A 19,803-nucleotide genomic window follows, 5' to 3' on the forward strand; every position below is an offset into this window, starting at 1 on the left:
TTATCACTATTTCAACTTAAACTAAAAAAAAAATGAGCTTTAAAATATAAGAGTATATTTGATTTTTCACAAAAAAAGACAATTTGTACGTCAGACCATAGTTACACACCATTTGGCAGAAATGACATCTCTAAATGGTTACTGTAATCAGCTAAAAAAAATTCCGTTCTTATCAAATTCATGTTAACAAATTAGTATTGAATATAAGGCTATCCTCACAATTTGAAAAATGAAAAACCTAGAATCAAATTTTAAATGGGGTAATTCAGTTTGATACCGGCATTATCCCTTATGCTATTTGAACGCATAAGGGATAATGCCGGGCAACACAGTAATAACAGCTACTGGTGTTCGGTTCAATCCAACAAAGCCGACATCCCCATTTCGGTAAACAATAGACATGGAAGGTAAGTATCAAAGACACTTAATAGGATCGATCCTCACAATGGCGCTAATTCATAAATAAATACTATACAGTACATCCCTTAGGATAAATGGACGCCTCCTCTTCTCCAAAATAGAATGCTTAGTGGGGTGTACTCCTAACCAGAAGTTCTCATACGTTCCCAGTAGGATTACTCATTTAATGGATGATGTCATCATATATGAAAATTCGAGGAGAAAAAAAGATGTATAGTGTAACACCGTTTTTTATTATTAAAACATCCAATTAAAAATACAAAATATAATGTCCCGAGAAAAGAGTGGAGTTTACCAGAGGTGGACAACCAGGTAAAGGCTCTCAAACAAGCATGAGGTGGAAGCAGATGTAAAACCCAGGACCATTCCACTACCAATGCTTGATGAGAGTGCCACCCTCTTACTCTCAGGGTCCAAGTACAGCCCTCCAACGTGTTTCAGACACTCCTGTGTCCTTTTTCAGGAGATTTCAATCTGTCAAATCAAACTGTGTGGAAAATAATTGGGCCCTGCCTGCTCTATAATTGGCTGCTGTCACTGTTTGTTAAATAATTGGGCACTGTCACTGTGTGCCAAATAATTGGGCACTGCCACTTTTTACGTGTAAAATGGAGAATAAAGATGTGGAGGTAAAAATAATTAATGATCAAGAACCACATTCTAGTGCTGAACCTGCTGCCACTAGTAATTACATTGATTCCATCAATGTCGTCTGCTAAGGCCGATGCCCAATAATGTCATGTCATGTAAATTCCAAGAAGCCTAACTTAATGGGGGTGTGCACCGGCCACTTTTTATGTTTTAGGTTTTGGGTTCGGATTACCTTCAGGTTTTGGGTTCTACTGGGTCTTGCCAAAACACCACCTTAACGTTTTTATTTTTTTATTTTTTTAAACCATAAAAATTGCAAAATTCACAGAATTTTTTTTTTTTGCTCCTACACTATTATTAACTTCAATAACATTCATTTCCACTCATTTTCAGTCTATTCTGAACACCTCACAAAATTGTTTTTAGGCCAAAAGGTTGCACCGAGGTAGCTGGATAACTATGCTAAGCCACACAAGTGTGCGGCACAAACAGGTTGCTCATCTAGGAGTGGCACTGCAGTGGCAGACAGGATGGTAGTTTGAAAAACAATATGTGTAGCCAAGGAGCAGTGGGTGATTTGTACAACAGTGAGATCTGCTACGAGCTTCCAACAGAACGTGTGTCAGGGTTGGAGTATTTTGTGTGTCCTTCTGCAGGCCTGGAGTTAGCAGGCTTCTATTAGTTTGTGGTAGGAAGAAGGCTGGATGAATATAAGTCTTTCGCATAGGAAGGGCTAAGGCTGGGAACCCTGGGTAACGAGACTAGGCCGAGGGCTATCGAAGAAGACAAGTCACACTTAAAGAAGATGAAAATGAGGAGAGCAGATTGGTCCACTGAGAGTTTGGACTGGACCAGGAGATGACAAGGGTGAGCGAAGGCCAGAAAGGCTGGTGGAATCAGCACCACAGGTAGTAGTGCTGACAGTCCCAATGACATTGTAGCCGGTAGTCGTGACTGGAGGGCTGCTACAGGAACACAGAGGATGGAAGCAAGTACAGGTAGAGCACAGGTGCAGGTGACTGTTGGAGCACAGGTGCAGGCGACTGGTGGAGCACAGGTGCAGGCGACTGGTGGAGCACAGGTGCAGGTTACTGGTGGAGCACAGGTGCAGGGGACTGGTGGAGCACAGGTGCAGGGGACTGGTGGAGCACAGATGCAGGGGACTGGTGGAGCAGAGGTGCAGGCAACTGGTGGAGCAGAGGTGCAGGCGACTGGTGGAGCATAGGTACAGGCGACTGGTGTAGCACAGGTGGAGGTTACTGCTGGAGCACAGGTGCAGGGGACTGGTGGAGCACAGGTGCAGGTGACTGGTGGAGCACAGGTGCAGGCAACTGCTGGAGCATAGGTGCAGTGGCACCAGCAGACTGGAATTATATACTGCGATAAGGACTGGTAGGCAGTGGCACCAGCAGACTGGAATTATATACTGCGATAGGTACTGGTTGGCAGGGCACCAGCAGAGTAGAATTATATACAGCAGTAGGTAGACAGTGGCAACAGTAGACTGAAATTATATGCTGCGATAGGCACTGGTAGGCAGTGGCAACAGCAGACTGTGATTATATACAGCACCAAGTAGGCAGTGGCAACAGCAGACTGAAATTATATACTGCGATAGGTACTGGTTGGCAGGGCACCAGAAGACTGGAATTATATACAGTAGTAGGTAGGTAGTGGCAACAGCAGGCTGGAATTATATACTGCTATAGGAGCTGGTAGGCAGTGACAACAGCAGACTGGAATTATATACTGCTATAGGTACTGGTTGCCACTGGCAGGGCACCAGCCGAGTGGAATTATATACAGCAGTAGGTAGGCAGTGGCAACAGCAGACTGGAATTATATACTGCGATAGGTAGGCTTTGGCAACAGCAGACTGGAATTATATACTGCGATAGGTACTGATCGGCAGGGCACCAGCAGACTGGAATTATATACAGCAGTAGGTAGGCAGTGGCAACAACAGACTGGCATTATATACTGCAGTAGATAGATACTGGTAGGCAGGGCCCCAGCAGACTACATTTGTATATATATAGATAGGTAGTTGTACTGGTAGGCACTGGCAGGGCACCAGCAGACTGGAATTTTTTACAGCAGTAGGTGGTAATAGGTAGGCACTGGCAGTGGCAACAGCAGACTGTATTTATATACTGCGATAGGTACTGGTTGGCAGGGCACCAGAAGACTGGAATTATATACAGTAGTAGGTAGGTAGTGGCAACAGCAGGCTGGAATTATATACTGCTATAGGAGCTGGTAGGCAGTGACAACAGCAGACTGGAATTATATACTGCTATAGGTACTGGTTGCCACTGGCAGGGCACCAGCCGAGTGGAATTATATACAGCAGTAGGTAGGCAGTGGCAACAGCAGACTGGAATTATATACTGCGATAGGTAGGCTTTGGCAACAGCAGACTGGAATTATATACTGCGATAGGTACTGATCGGCAGGGCACCAGCAGACTGGAATTATATACAGCAGTAGGTAGGCAGTGGCAACAACAGACTGGCATTATATACTGCGGTAGATAGATACTGGTAGGCAGGGCCCCAGCAGACTACATTTGCATATATGGATAGGTAGTTGTACTGGTAGGCACTGGCAGGGCACCAGCAGACTGGAATTTTTTACAGCAGTAGGTGGTAATAGGTAGGCACTGGCAGTGGCAACAGCAGACTGGAATTATATACTGTGATAGGTACTGGTTGGCAGGGCACCAGAAGACTGGAATTATATACAGTAGTAGGTAGGTAGTGGCAACAGCAGGCTGGAATTATATACTGCTATAGGAGCTGGTAGGCAGTGACAACAGCAGACTGGAATTATATACTGCTATAGGTACTGGTTGCCACTGGCAGGGCACCAGCCGAGTGGAATTATATACAGCAGTAGGTAGGCAGTGGCAACAGCAGACTGGAATTATATACTGCGATAGGTAGGCTTTGGCAACAGCAGACTGGAATTATATACTGCGATAGGTACTGATCGGCAGGGCACCAGCAGACTGGAATTATATACAGCAGTAGGTAGGCAGTGGCAACAACAGACTGGCATTATATACTGCAGTAGTTAGATACTGGTAGGCAGGGCCCCAGCAGACTACATTTGCATATATAGATAGGTAGTTGTACTGGTAGGCACTGGCAGGGCACCAGCAGACTGGAATTTTTTACAGCAGTAGGTGGTAATAGGTAGGCACTGGCAGTGGCAACAGCAGACTGGAATTATATACTGCGATAGGTACTGGTTGGCAGGGCACCAGAAGACTGGAATTATATACAGTAGTAGGTAGGTAGTGGCAACAGCAGGCTGGAATTATATACTGCTATAGGAGCTGGTAGGCAGTGACAACAGCAGACTGGAATTATATACTGCTACTGTATATTTACTGGTTGCCACTGGCAGGGCACCAGCCGAGTGGAATTATATACAGCAGTAGGTAGGCAATGGCAACAGCAGACTGGAATTATATACTGCGATAGGTAGGCTTTGGCAACAGCAGACTGGAATTATATACTGCGATAGGTACTGATCGGCAGGGCACCAGCAGACTGGAATTATATACAGCAGTAGGTAGGCAGTGGCAACAACAGACTGGCATTATATACTGCAGTAGATAGATACTGGTAGGCAGGGCCCCAGCAGACTACATTTGCATATATAGATAGGTAGTTGTACTGGTAGGCACTGGCAGGGCACCAGCAGACTGGAATTTTTTACAGCAGTAGGCGGTAATAGGTAGGCACTGGCAGTGGCAACAGCAGAATAATACTGGAATAATACTAGGTAGGTAGGTAGGTAAGTACTGGCAGCCACTAGGCAGTGAAGGCACTAGCAGCACCAGTGGACTATACAGCAGAGGCAGGCTCCAGCACAGAGGAGGAGAGACAGCACACAGCAGAAGAACACAATCCTCCTTGCTATGGTGATTCCACTGAGCAGAGAGGAGACACACTACACAGCAGCACATGAGGCCCCAGCAGAGACAGTACACAGCAGCAACAGCACACCCTTTTCCACTGTGCTCCTAGACTGGAGTGAAGTTGGCAGTGCGGGAGGCACAATTTAAAGGACTCCGGATCTCACAAGAACCTGATGCTGGGCAATGACGTTTTGCCTGCGCGCCCGGATCCAAGTCAGGCAGGAAGCTCCTGCAGGCGGGATTCATACCGTTCCTGCGGACTCGGATCTGGGAAATCCAAGCCCTCACATCTACTGTATATAAATTAATAACACAATTTTTTTTATTTATCTGATGAGATACATAAAATTGGCAATATGTAATTCACAGCATGAAGTGGCAAGGAAAGGCTTAGGCATTGGCCTATTTTCATTACTAGTAGATCAGCTTCACATGAAGATGGAAGCCCTCCTCCTTCTCAGAAACTTAAGCCGGCAAAAGCACAGAAAACAACTGTGCATTCTATAGAGATATCACAAATCCCAAGGAGAGTCCGAGTGTGTCAGCAGTTGCAATGTCTAGGCCGGCCTTCCTAATACTGGATGGGAAGAGGAGGCTACTTCTGCCATTTAAAAACAACAATAATTTTCACTCTTATCCCTATCCCCGCACACCCCAGGAGATGTGTGATATATTTAGACACACAACCCTTTGGTGCACAGAAGAAAGAAAAAGAGAGAACCAAAATCGGGCACAATAAGGGTATATAATAGTAACAAACAGGTGTCACTCTTGTGTAAGTATCACCTGCAACTCTCAAACGAGGACCTCGGTGTCACTCACAAAAAAATCTAAAATTATACATTTTTAAACAAGAACTGTTGAATAGAGCGCACATGTGACACTTTAATTTGTAAACACAATTAATGGTTTATTATTATAACTCTTAAAAAACAATCATAAAAAAAATATACAATATATAGCAATATTTAAAAGACACTGAGGGTAGTGGGAAAGGACGGCCTCCCTTTTTGTCGGAAATTGGATTGGTAGAGAGCATTAGATGTTTATGCTGGGGCCCTTTAAAAGTTCACAATTATCTTTCATTTCCGACAGTCAGGTATCCAAGCTGTAATACTGTCAGGAACTACCACTTGGGCATATCCTTAAAGTAGTTTGGTATATCAGAAAGCTGACAAAGTTAATCTCGCATGGTGTGGATACAGAGGGTAATAACGTGAGATATACACGGCGGCTGCTGTATATAGTAACAGACCACAGTGTGAGACCAGCTCACTTCCACTGCGTCTGTATGTAGTCCGCTCACTCGCAGCTGGGGGCGGACACCCATTTGTGAAATCCTCGGCTGTGCCGGCAGGTTGTGTGCCGGGAACAATAGCGGCTTATTTGAATTCCGGCTCCCAGCAATCTGTGGCAACATAATTTTGTGCCCACTACCAGTCAGGGGTCCAATGAATAATTGCAGGAGGTCTCTTGACGTATTTCTCCATCGGTAAGACAGTTTCTTCATAAGTGACCTCAGGTAGCAAGAGAAGTGTTTAAAAAGGGCTACCAGCCAATCAAAATAATATATCAATTAAGACACCTGTTACTCAAAATTGGAAGCGGTCATCTATTAGAATGAACTTAGGTCTACAGTCATTAAGTCGACCCCACTAGGTCGACTGGCAGGAAGGTCGACCTGACTTAAGGTCGACATGGGCCAAGGTCGACATGACTTAAGGTCGAATTTGCATAAAGGTCGACATGAGGAAGGTCGACTGGTCATAAGGTCGACATGGGTTTTTCACTGTTTTTTGAGCCGACATGTGCCGATAGGCGGTATTTCATGCCCTACCATCCACTAGGGCGTGGTGGGAGAATAAAATAGTGTGCCGAGCGCAGCGAGGCACCGTGCCCGAAGCATTGCGAGCGAAGCGAGGGTCCGATTCTCATTGCCAACTGTGTCCATGTTGACTGTGTCGACATTCGGATAAAAAAACAGTGAAAAACCCATGTCGACCTTATGACCAGTCGACCTTCCTCATGTCGATCTTTATGCAAATTCGACCTTAAATCATGTCGACCTTGGCCCATGTCGACCTTAGGTTAGGTCGACCTTCCTGCCAGTCGACCTAGTGGGGTCGACCTAATGACTGTAGACCTAAGTTCATTCTGACAGATGTACCGCTTCCCTCAAAATTAGTGTTACAGCTAACATAGTAGTAATGCTAGGAATGGTACATTTTAAAACTTCTTGTGTCACGATGGCAAGTTTCATAGTCTACTACAGCAGAAATAATTTGTAGACACAATTAAGTGTCTTTAGTATAAAGGGAACAAAATGCAACATTATACATATAATTGTATATAATAATAATAACAACATCAGCATAGTCATTTCTTCAATATAGATACATATAACCAGGATTAGGTCTTATATGATCAGAGCCTCAGGTGGTGTGTTGCCTAAAGCACCTGTGGCTCAAACCAAGAAGTCAGGTGTTCGATTCCCAGTGTATACATATATATATTTTTCCTCTCCCTAATTCCCACATTGATATTTTTGAGAAAAATGGGAGAGAGAAAAAAAAAGTGGAAACTGATTAGAATAACCATTTATAAATTTACAGCAGGGATAAGAAATATTGATAAATATCGATAGAGAAAGGAAACGTGACAAGGCAGCAGTTGCTCCTTCATGTTCTCCGACAACTGGAGCTGCAAGGAAAAAACTGCATTGTCATAGCATAACTGCTGGTGGGGATACAGGGCAGTCAGGTACAAGTTTGGACATCTGGTCCGGACTGAAGGAGCTGCGTACAATTACTTAGATGTCTACTGTCGCTGCATACGACACTGTCACCATTTAAGTAATGGTGGAGGATTATACCAGTTTCAGCATCCAAATAGGCATGTCAGACAGTCCGTATCTATACTGGCAGGAAAAAGAGGCAATTTGGGGGCCCTTGCACAAACTGGCTTTATATTACTCAATTTGCCCCCTCCAGTGTGTACTCCAAAATAGTGTTTAGTGCAGCCGGTAACTTTGTCAGCAATCGGTAGGGAGACTACTGCCACAAAATGTAGAAGATGATGTTCATCAAAATGAATTATAAATACCTTCAGGAAGAACGTTGCCAGCAATTGCCTCAAGACACTACACAGTCCAGTGAGGACAATTTAATACACACACTGAATGGGGTGAGGAATCGGAGGAGGAGGAGGAGAATGACAAGGACATCTTGCCTCTTTAGAGCCAGTTTGTGCAAGGAGAAATTAATTGCTTCTTTTTGTGTGGGCACCCAAACAAAGCAATAATTTTAGCCACAGTCGTGTGGCAGACACTGTCACTGAAATGATTGGTTTGTTAAACTGTGCGTGTCCTATTTATACAACATAAGGATGTGTGGGAGGGCCCAAGGACAATTCCATCTTGGAACTATTTTCTTTATCTGTGCTAACAGTCCAGGGGTGCTGCTGCCTGTCTGCTGTGCTATGTATTATCTAGTTGGGTGGTTTAAGACAGACTGGAGTGCAATCCAGACAACTGTGGGATAAAGCTAGAAGACACCTGAAGATGGTGTCTGTAGTCCTGGAGCAGCATTAATGAAATAAACATAGGCCAAGGCCTTAGTCTTTCCTTGCCACTTGGTGTCATTGGCAGCTTGTTTTGTTCTCACTGTCTTCTTCCTCTTGCTTCTTCTCATAATGTGAAGTCATCAAACATTGATGTTGTATGATTTGACATCATCATCTTTTATAATCATCTTTTTTCAGGAATAATTTTTATGTGCTCTTTGGGGCCTAGTATTTAAAACTGCCATCCTGTCTGCCAGTGCAGTGCTACTCCTAAATGGGCCACATGTTTGTGCCGCCAACTTGTGTCGCTTAGCATAGTCACCCAGCTACCTCACACTTTTGGCCTAAAAGCAATATTGTGAGGTGTTCATAATAGAATGGAAATCAGATGAAATTGATGCTGTTGAGGTTAATTATACTGTAGTTTAAAAAAAAAAAAAACATATCCACAACCAAAACCAATCCAAATCCAAAACACAAAGGTAGTCCAGATCCAAAACCAAAACACAAAAAGCACATTTCTAATTGTGTTAAGCATTCCTTTGGCATCTGAAGTCTTGATCTCCTGACTGGGTCGGATAATACAACCAGAATATAGTCACCTGGGAAAAACAAGATAAACAAATATATAAGCATTTACTTTTTTTCTTGATGTGTGTGTGTATGTATGTATGTATGTATGTATGTATGTATGTATATTAGGGTGAATCAATAAGTACCTGTGTTTCAAAACAGGTGGCGTTGCTGAGGAAATTTGGTATTACTGTCCTGTACTACCATCTTTCAAACAACGCCATACCAAATTTAAGATTGATTCATAGGTTAGTTTTTTTTCCACCATGACATTGCACCAGCTCCCTCATCCAGAATTGTTGCGGCCAAATTGCATGAATTGCACTATGAATTGTTGCCGCATCTTTTTGTTCCCTAACCTGAAAACGTGGCTCGCGGGGAAAAGATCCAGCTCAAAGAGGTGGTCATCTTCGAGACAGAAGCTTACATGAGTTTGACAAATTGTATTTTTTAGAGAGTTTAAAGAAAGGGCAGGGACATTGGGAAAAGTATATTGCTGTGAAAGGAGATTGTTTAAAAATAAATAAAAAAAATTGTGAAACATTTTCTTGTCCATAGATAGAAATTGCAATGCTGATTAAACATTTGCAAAGGAAGGCAATAAAACCTGACAGCTGAATTGATCAAAACGCTGGTATGTGATCCATATAATACAGCCATAAAATGCTCATTTACACTACAGAGTGTGCTGATCTGATTTATTACCAGAATCAAAATGAAAGCAACATAATAAAATTGCATATTACAGAGTGCCCTTACCTAGCATTTATTTCATATTTTATGGTAACAGGATTGCCAATTTTTAATTTGTTACCCACCTCAGTGGACAGTATAACATTATATTCTTTATTCTGCCAATGTAGATTTCTGTATTCAGCTGAAGCTACAGGGAATACAGGCACTAGGTTGACTCTATTTAGGTGGACATGTATTGGGTTGACCACTGAAGGTCGACACCTGAAATAGGTTGACATGGCTAAGGTCGACAGGGTTGAATGTTTGACAATGGCAAGGTCAACAGTCAAAAGGTCAACATGAGTTTACAACATATTTCCTGCCCTACCATCCACTATGGGGTGTTCGGAGAATGAAATAGTGTGCAAGGCACTGTGCCCGAAGTGTGGCGAGCCTAGCGAGACATGTGAGGGGATGCGGTACACTTATCTGGTGTCCATGTCAACTATTTCGACATCTGGAGCAAAAAAAACGTGAAAAACTCATGCCGACCTTTTGACATCAACCTTGCCATTGTTTATTTAATGTTTGTGTACTATGGGGCCCGGTGGTTGGGGGGAGGGCCCATTGACAGCAAGCAATCCCCTGCACCCTCGGTACGCGTCGTCCAACCTTTTCATACCCCCACTATCCACGTCGGCGTGGAGTTGATTTTAGATAGTGTAGCGAGCGCAGCGAGCCACCGAGCCCGAAGCGTGGCGAGCGGACGTGGAATACATGTAAAGTAAAACGCGTCCCCTCACGGGGCGCACTGCGCTCGCCACGCTTCGGGTAAATTCAACTCCACGCCGACGTGGATAGTGGGGGTATGAAAAGGTCGGAGGACGCGTACCGCCAGCCCTTGCGGCCTCGCTGCGCTCGCCACGCTTCGGGTTGGCGTTCATAGTGGGGGTGGCGTGGGGGTACATTTAACATTGTAAGCACCCATTAGGGTGCTTATACAATTAAAAATCGTATAGGGGGGCCAAAATTGCATCGCATGCGGCTATATGGCATGCGATGCGATACAATGCATAAGATGCCATACGATTGAAAATTGTGGGCGTCGTGCTAGGAAACAAGTACCCACTTAAACTACTGACAGTAACATTTGAAGACAGCTCCCGTAAATGTCTGTTTTATCATAAAAGCTTCTGTTTACTGTTCAACAGCCTATTTAGCCTACTTCCTGCAATGGCTGTAGAACACAAACATATACAGTATTGCCATATGCTGATAGCTGGTCCTGTGTAATGTTTTCTTCTCCAGGGCTCATTCTAATTGTAAATATCGCTCCTGGTACCTCTTGCACATGGCTCTGTTCCCAAGGTAACCACTTTACATAAACCAATATAGAATGTATCTATTCATTTTAGGAAACAAAGCAGGTGGCTGATGTGTCTGCTCCAAAGAGGCCTCAAATGCAGCAATTTCCTGGTGAATTAATTTTAGCATTATTTGTAATTGCTCTTTTATATTACCATAATTTAAATTTGTCTCATGTGTGAACAACTGAGAACATGGTAGTCCTTTAGTAATAAATTGGATAAAAGATTCCATTTTCTTTGTTTATCTAATTTTTCTCCATTTCTTATTCACATTATAAGGTAAGGACTATAGTCTGTGAGCAGAATAATAATAATAATAATTATTATTATTATTATTATTATTATTATTATTATTATTATTATTATTATTATTTATAATTTTTCAGTGTGTACAGACAATCATTTTGATACTACTATTTGCATTGGACTGACATACATGAACAAAATATGGTTTAAAAAATATTAGAAAAGAAAGTAAAAATATTATTTCCGTAGCAAATTTTGCTCAGTCCTTAATGCTTTACTATGCATAGAGTTTAATATTTTGTATAGAATTCAATTTTTTATGATAATATAGTTTTTATTATTACTGCTGGTAATTATCAGTGGTTAGAGTTTTTGTTAACCAGTTGTTATGATATTGATATATACATATTATATAACACATATATTATTACAGTTTATAAGGTATACATATTATATAACACATATATTATTACAGTTTATAAGGCTTATGAGTAGCTCTATATGTTTGTTCTTTAAGAATCCAAAAGTATCTTTATAGTCGTTTTTACATATATTTGGTCTCTTAGCAGACAAAAGCAATATATTTTTATGTATGTTACCTTTTTAAGAGAAACAATAAATACAATTGTTTACTTGCCTTGACTTTAATGTTACAAACATTTACTACAATAAAATTATAAACCAATTAACATCTAAAAAAATGCTTAATTATTGTTCTTGATTTGTCAGTTTATCCAAGATTCATTCAATAAAAATTAAGTCCAGTCAATTTTTTATATTCAGCTTTTTAAAATCCCCTTTTTCTCTGGATATAAATTTTGATTTCTCAGAAAGGTCAATAAATGATGTATCTACAAAGAACTACAATTTTTATAAGTCCCCAGTGGCAACACCAGCATGCCTGCTTCTGCTCAGTGACAGGAGCAGGAGGCTGCACCTGGTCCTGTCCCAATGGAGGGGCCTGCAGCACTCTTTCTGACAAAAATCCTTCTTAGATGGACAAAACCATGTGCACTGCAGGGAGGCAGATGTAAAATGTGCAGAGATAATTAGATTAGGGTGAGTTATTTAGTTTCTGTGCAGGGTAAATACTGGCTGCATTATTTAACACTGCAATATAGATCTCACTTTGAAGTAAAACCCCACCAAAATATAATTCTCTCTGCACAAGTAACATCTGCCCCCACCTGCAGTGCACATGGTTTTGTCCATCCAAGAAGGATTTTGTCAGAAAGAGTGAACTAGAATAAGGCCCAAAATGTATTCCAGTGCAGCCCAGCATCTCTGTAGCCCCAAAGTGACCAAAACCAGCACCAGGATGAAAAACCACACCCCCTATTTTAAGCCACATCCTTGACATCCACATTGTGGTTTTGTTGACAATGGTTCTTACATTTTATATATGCAAACAGCCCAGTATGTTTTATGTGATAGCACAATATACTTTTACTACACGACAAAGTGGTTAGTTACAGATGGAGCGCTGCATATTCAGGCAGGGGCAGGCGGTGGATTCGCCAACGGTCAGCCCCTGCCAGCCGGCAGAAGGGGATGCGCGCGCATGAGACACGCAAATCCCCTTCAACAGGAGCTCCCCCTGGGTTCCCGCTGCCTCGTCGACGTCCCCCATCGCCATCCCCCACCTCCCCGCCCCCCTCCGAACCCTGCCTGTCTCCCTGAAGCAGAGACGAGCAAGGTTCCTGTCCCCCACCAACAGGACAGATGTAGTCAGATGTAGCGCCCGCACGCCAAAGGCGGTGGTCTGGTGAGCCCCAGCACTGAATAAGCGGCACTACCTCTTAAAGTTTTTGAAGATGTGATGTCACAATGGGCCTTATTTTGGTTCATTCTTTCTGACAAAATCCTTCTTAGATGGGCAAAACCATGTGCACTGCAGGTGGGGCAGATGTAACATGTGCAGAGAGAATTAGATTTGGGTGGGGTTTTACTTCAAAGTGAGATCTATATTGCAGTGTAAAAGTAAAGCAGTCAGTATTTTCCCTGCACAGAAACAAAATAACTCACCCAAATCTAATTCTCTCTGCACATGTTACATCTGCCCCCCTGCAGTGCACATGGTTTTGTCCATCTGAGAAGGATTTTGTCAGAAAGAATGAACCAAAATAAGGCCCAATGTGTGGTTGCATACATTCAACATAATAATGGTAAACCATAATTATTTTCCTGTGTGGCTCATGGGGGAGCAGGGGGATATAAGTAATTGTATTGGACATGGAACGCTGGCATTCAAAATGTTTCTCTGACGCACCACAATCATTATTGCTAAATTAATTGGCCAGAGAGTATTTATTGCCTAGACTTATTTGAAACAACATCCTAAATAAGATGTCTGACATTTTATAGATGTAACATTTTATATTAAAAGGACATTTCTAAGATAAAAGTCAGTAAAAATGTAAAGGTGGTTCAAAAAACATTTTTACAGTAATATATTTATTAAAAAGAACACAATTAACCTGTAATATATTGCACTATATTAAAATGCTAGTGTTATTGTGAAGAGTAGAGAAGATATAGCTAAATGTATGCGGCCTGAAGGACATCCTTGAAATTTTGTCATGCCTTGTCTTTGTAAGTGCTGTGCTATTGTTTAAACTGTCATCTGCAGCCATGCATTTTAAAAACAAAGGGTGTGTTATACCCAATTGGTTCCCTTTGCTGAGAGAACAGATGGGTTTAACTTGATTCATTTTAAAATATCCTTAGGCTACTATATTTATTTGATAATTGAGTGTTTGAACTTCATACTTAGTATTCCAGTTAATGTCCAAAGTGAATAAGGTCAATTCATTCATGTAGGTTTTGATCACTTAACATAAAATTATGTATTTTGCATATAAATGTCTTGAAAAGTATATATATATATATATATATATATATATATATATATATATAAATATATATATATATATATATATTTATATATATATATATATATATATATATATATATATATAAATATTATTCATATCAAAAGATCTTTTCAAATAAATTCATTTAAATAACTCCATATACATTTATACAGTATGTACTGAATATATAATATTCAGTGAAGTTCATGCACTTGGTTATTAGTATATTTAATACTACAATAAAACACATACTGCATTTCTTTAACACATGTAATGGTACACGTGAATTAATTCTAATAAAAATTCAATATTTTATCATAAATTCTTATCATTTAGATCTTGAAAAAAAATGCTAACGTTGCAGAATGTTTGTGTTAATTTGCTCATATGTAAAATGTAAAATAAAAAGTAACTTGTAAAATTTACTGTATAATAAAGCAAAGAAGACTAGAATACAGTATGTTAAACAATGCAACATCTTTAACTAAGCTATATTATTAAAGAAAGAATAATTATAATCAGTCCTTAAAAATGTTGTTTTATCTAACCACTTTTAAACAAAAGTACCTGACTTGAAACTCTTAAGTTGCATAGGTTTAGGATATATAGATAATATTCTTTCCTTGTATAGAGTACAATAAATGAACAATAAAATGACAGATTGTTATGTAAAATAAACCAAGCAAAACAAATAAAAAAAACCCTGAAAAAGCAATCCATTAAATAGCATTGCAAATTCTAGAATGTTAACAAATACCTTACCATACTGTATAAACAAAAAAATACTACTTATAATTATAAATAACAAGATAATCTCCTGCAAGCCAAACAGGAAAATGCAGCTCAAAAAAATGTAACTAATTACAAAAACATATATAAAATCTCAGATATTGCACTTTCTCTATACACGAGCCAAGTGATGTGGCTAAAACCCCACAAAAAGATTAAACTTTAGAAATGATGTAAAGAAAAGATAGAAATGTCATAGAATACAGTCATCTACAAACAGAAATACATTTATGCCAATCCTTAGTGATACACAAATGTTTCCTTTATTATTCATGAGCAAATATTCAATATATGGCTTCTGATGTTATTCACAGTACTGATTGTCAAACAAAGCATAACATCGGTTAAACAGCTTCTTGGCTCATTTCATATATTCTTCTACAATCTCAACTGGATATTGACAGATCATTAACAAACAAAATGTTTTAAAATGATTGTGAAACCAACACTTCATTAAATACCCAATGATAAAGGTGACATTGACATATACTGTACAAGACTGGAACATCTCTATCTATTACATAAAATAGCGATGCTAGTAATATTAAAATACTATTTGATATGTTTGATTTTGGAAAGCACCTTAAGAAAACACAATGGGCCTTATTCTAGTTCACTCTTTCTGACAAAATCCTTCTTAGATGGACAAAACCATGTGCACTGCAGGTGGGGCAGATGTTACTTGTGAAGAGAGAATTCGATTTGGGTGGGGTTGTACTTCAAAGTGAGATGTATATTGCAGTGTAAAAATAAAGCAGAGAGTATTTACCCTGCACAGAAACTAAATAACTCACCCATATCTAATTATCTCTGCACATTTTACATCTGCCCCCCTGCAGTGCACATGGTTTTGTCCATCTAAGAAGGATTTGGTCAGAAAGAGTGAACTAGAATAAGGCCCAATGTGCCATCTCTGGTAAAAAAAAAAAATTATTCTATTTTTTAAGGTAAGAAAACTTACTAGGATCACTTTTAAATCACTGTTGCCTAGCCCTAGCAGCCTGCAGGAGGCTCCCATTTCAGACATAAATCTCCTGCTCATTTGTGTTTTGTTTATAAATCTCCTGCTGCCCAGCATTGTACTCCTATTCTTCCAGATTCTTCAGATTCTACCAGTGGTACCATTAAGTACTTTCTTTGCAAGGAAAGTGATTTGTAATCGTTGTGATCCCACCCTCCTCATCTAGAGTACTGTGTTTAGTTTTGGAGGCCATACCTCCAGAAGGATATAAATACATTAGAAACTGTACAAAGAAGGGCAACTAAAATAGTGCATGGCCTACATCACAAAACGTACCAGGAAAGACTAAAAGATCTTAATATGTATACTTTAGAGCAGAGAAGGGAAAGGGGGGACATGATAGAAACTTTCAAATATATCAAGGGTTTTAACAAGGTACAGGTGGGAGACATTCTTCACAGGAAGAGGAGCAGCAGAACAAGAGGACATGCACTGAAACTAGAGGGAGGAAGATTCAGGGGAAATGTGAGGAAGAATTACTTCACAGAAAGAATAGTAAATAAGGGGGTACTCTTTACTTAGAACGGCGCCCATCGCGGCCATCGTATGTACTAAAAAATCGCATGCGATGCGACCGACGCGATGACCGCGATTTCCCATAGGGAACAATGTTAAATGTCCCAATTGACCCGATTTTCCTGTTCAATGTCCCAATTGACCCGATTTTCCATAGGGAACAATGTTAAATGACCCACAGAGGCCAAATAGGCACCCTGAAGTGTGAAATGGCCCCCCCAATTGTTAACGCCACCCCACGATCAACGTCAACCCGAAGCGTGGCGAGCGCAGCGAGCCCGCGAGGGGTGGCGGTACGCGTCCTACGACCTTTTCATACCCCCACTATCCACGTCGGCGTGGAGTTGAGAACAGAAAGTGTGGCAAGCGCAGCGAGCCACCGAGATCGAAGCGTGGCGAGCGGACGCGGACACCTTCACAGGTATACGCGTCCCCTCGCGGGCTTCACAGCTGTCCGCGTCCGCTCGCCACGCTTCGGGTTCGGTGGCTCGCTGCACTCGCCACACTTTCTATTCTCAACTCCACGCCGGCGCTCGCCACGCTTCGGGTTGACGTTCATCGTGGGGTGGCGTTAACAATTGGGAGGCCCATTTCACACTTCAGGGTGCCTATTTGGCCTATGTGGGCCATTTAACATTGTTCCCTATGGAAAATCGTGTCAATTGGGACATTTAACATTGTTCCCTATGGGAAATCGCGGTCATCGCGTCGGTCGCATCGCAAAATGTAATTATCCCATTCCCAATTGGATTCTCTCAGGTTTTGGATTCTAAAAAAAAATCATGCTGCATGGTGCCATCTTCACTCCAGCATAGAAGAGTATGGAACCTCTGTCTGTCTGTGAGTGGTGGTGTTGGGTGGGTGCTGCTGTTTCTGCCATATAATTCCAGGAGTGCTGCCCTGTCTGCCATATAAATCCAGGGGTGCTGCCCTGTCTTCCATATAACTCCAGGGTTTCCTGCCTTGTCTGCTATATAATTCCAGTGGTGCTGCCCTGTCTGCCATATATTTCTAGGGGAGCTGCCCTGTCTGCCTTATTATACCAGGGGTACCCTGCCTGCCATATAATTATAGCTGCATCACCCTGTCTGCCGTGTAAATCAATCGGTGCTGCTCTTTCTGCCGTATAACTCAAGGCGTGCTGCCTTGTCTACCATATACTTCCAGAGGTGCTGCCCTGTCTGCCATCTCATTCCAGGGGTGCTGCCAAGTCTGCCATATCATTCCAGAGGTGCTGATCTGTGTTTTGTATTAGTCCACGGGTGCTGCTAATTCTTCCATGTCATTCCAGGAGTGCTGCTAGCACTTTTGTATCAGTCCTGGGGTGCTGCTTAGTCCATTAAAATTGGGACCAAAATGACAGCAGTCACCCAGTTTCACAGAGGATTACTGATGCCTTAAGAGCTACAGTATGCTGGTATTAGAGGTGCGTATAGTATTCGCAATTAATGCAGTGGATTTTAAACAGATAATTGAGGTGCTGTGTCCCTGCTACCAAACACCATCTAGATGGTGTTACGAGCCGCCTCTGACTGGTCTGTGTAAATGCAGCCTGATTCCTGTGTCATCAATGTGCAGCACATCTGCTGTATAATTAGACCATTAGCTCTGGGCTTTGTGTCTCAGGCTGCTTACCTGTAGTAAGTCTCCTCATTAAGGGAGCTTGTCAGCCATGGCTATTCTGATTGGGAGAGTGCCCTTTATCTCCTATGCTTCCTTTCACCCAGACGCCAGTGATTCTTAGTGCAGCTTATCCTAGTCTGTTTTCCTGTCATCTGCCGTTTATTCAGCTTCCCATATCCCCCCTGTTTCCGGTGGCCTTGGAGTTCTCTGCTTGTTCCCAGATCGTGCAAGGACAGAGATAAGTGCTTGTTCAGTTTTTCTTCTGTCCATTGCTAGTATATATCTGTGTAGTAGTGTAACACTATTTTTCACCTCACTACCTTTTGTAATTGATCTATGTAGGGGTCACTTGTGGTTAAATTTTACGTTCGTCTGCTGGAGGATCCCTTCCCGTAGAGGACAGCTGTGCCACATTTTGCTACGTTTCTCATTTTTAAGTGTATTAGTATCGCTTCTCGGACTTTTGGCTCAGTGTAGTATCTGTTGTTATCAGTGGGTATGGACTAGTGTACAGAAAGAGATATAAAGGTATAACCGCGCCAAACCTGGCTGCTGCAACTTGCACACCCCTAGGATACCAACCCCACCTCCAAATACAACCAAAACACAAAAGAGGGTGTACAGTGTTGCGCTGTCAGTGAACAAGGTGAATTTTTCTCCTCCTTCCCTGGGCAAACGTTGTTCCAAGGATGTAGGCTCACAGCATAAAATACACAGAGACAGAAAAGATGAGTGAATTAAATCATCCAATCTTCAGTGAACTCTTAGTGTTATCCTTCTGCTTTACTGACCTGTGTGACAGGCCCTATGAGCCCATAAAGGTATCTTTATTCTACACCAGACACTCCCTTTCCCATAAAGTGTGTGCTCACCTTCTGGCAATGCCCTATGTGCGTACAAAAAGGTTTCTTTATCTCCTGAATCATCTGGATGTTTAAGAAATCCACTCCAAACTGTTTCCACAAGTATTACAGTTTTATTCCAGAGTTCATCCAAGGCGAAAAAATACAATAAAAAGATACAGTAAAAAAGGTACAGGTTTCACAAGTGCCAGTTCCCTCCAATTCTTATGCCGACATCCAATTGCCCGGGTACAAATATGGATGAGGGTCCCCAATCAATGGTAAAAGGGTGTAAGAAAAGAGGCTGCAAGGCACTAGAAAAACTCCTCCACAGCACCGACGCGTTTCGGACCAAACTGGTCCTTTTTCAAGGTGTGGAGTCCATAACATAGGACCAGGTATTTATACCTGTCCTCCCAACATACTAATGATGGTATTTTTTAAAACAAGGGCCGAATTTCTCCGGAGTATACACTAAAAACATTACATTTTTTACAATTGCACAATATTCCTTCTGGCTAATGCGCTATTACACACATAAAACACCTATACAAAAATGAAATAAGAATAAAAAGGAGAAGAACAATAGATTACATTTGCTGCTTTTACTTATGTCAAAGGTCCAGGTCCGTATCTTATCAGTGGTTCAGGCAGTGTTCGCTCCACCAAGATAGACGGACGCGTATGGACTAGCCCCTGGCAGAAGAATAGAGAATGGCTGGACTGAGTAACTGCTCTGATTGGCGGAGGGGATGGGATCCCTCATGCCTGGGAGCAG

Source organism: Crinia signifera, chromosome 5 (genome assembly GCF_055691185.1).
Source record: "Crinia signifera chromosome 5, ASM5569118v1, whole genome shotgun sequence".
In the NCBI taxonomy this organism is placed as follows: domain Eukaryota; kingdom Metazoa; phylum Chordata; class Amphibia; order Anura; family Myobatrachidae; genus Crinia; species Crinia signifera.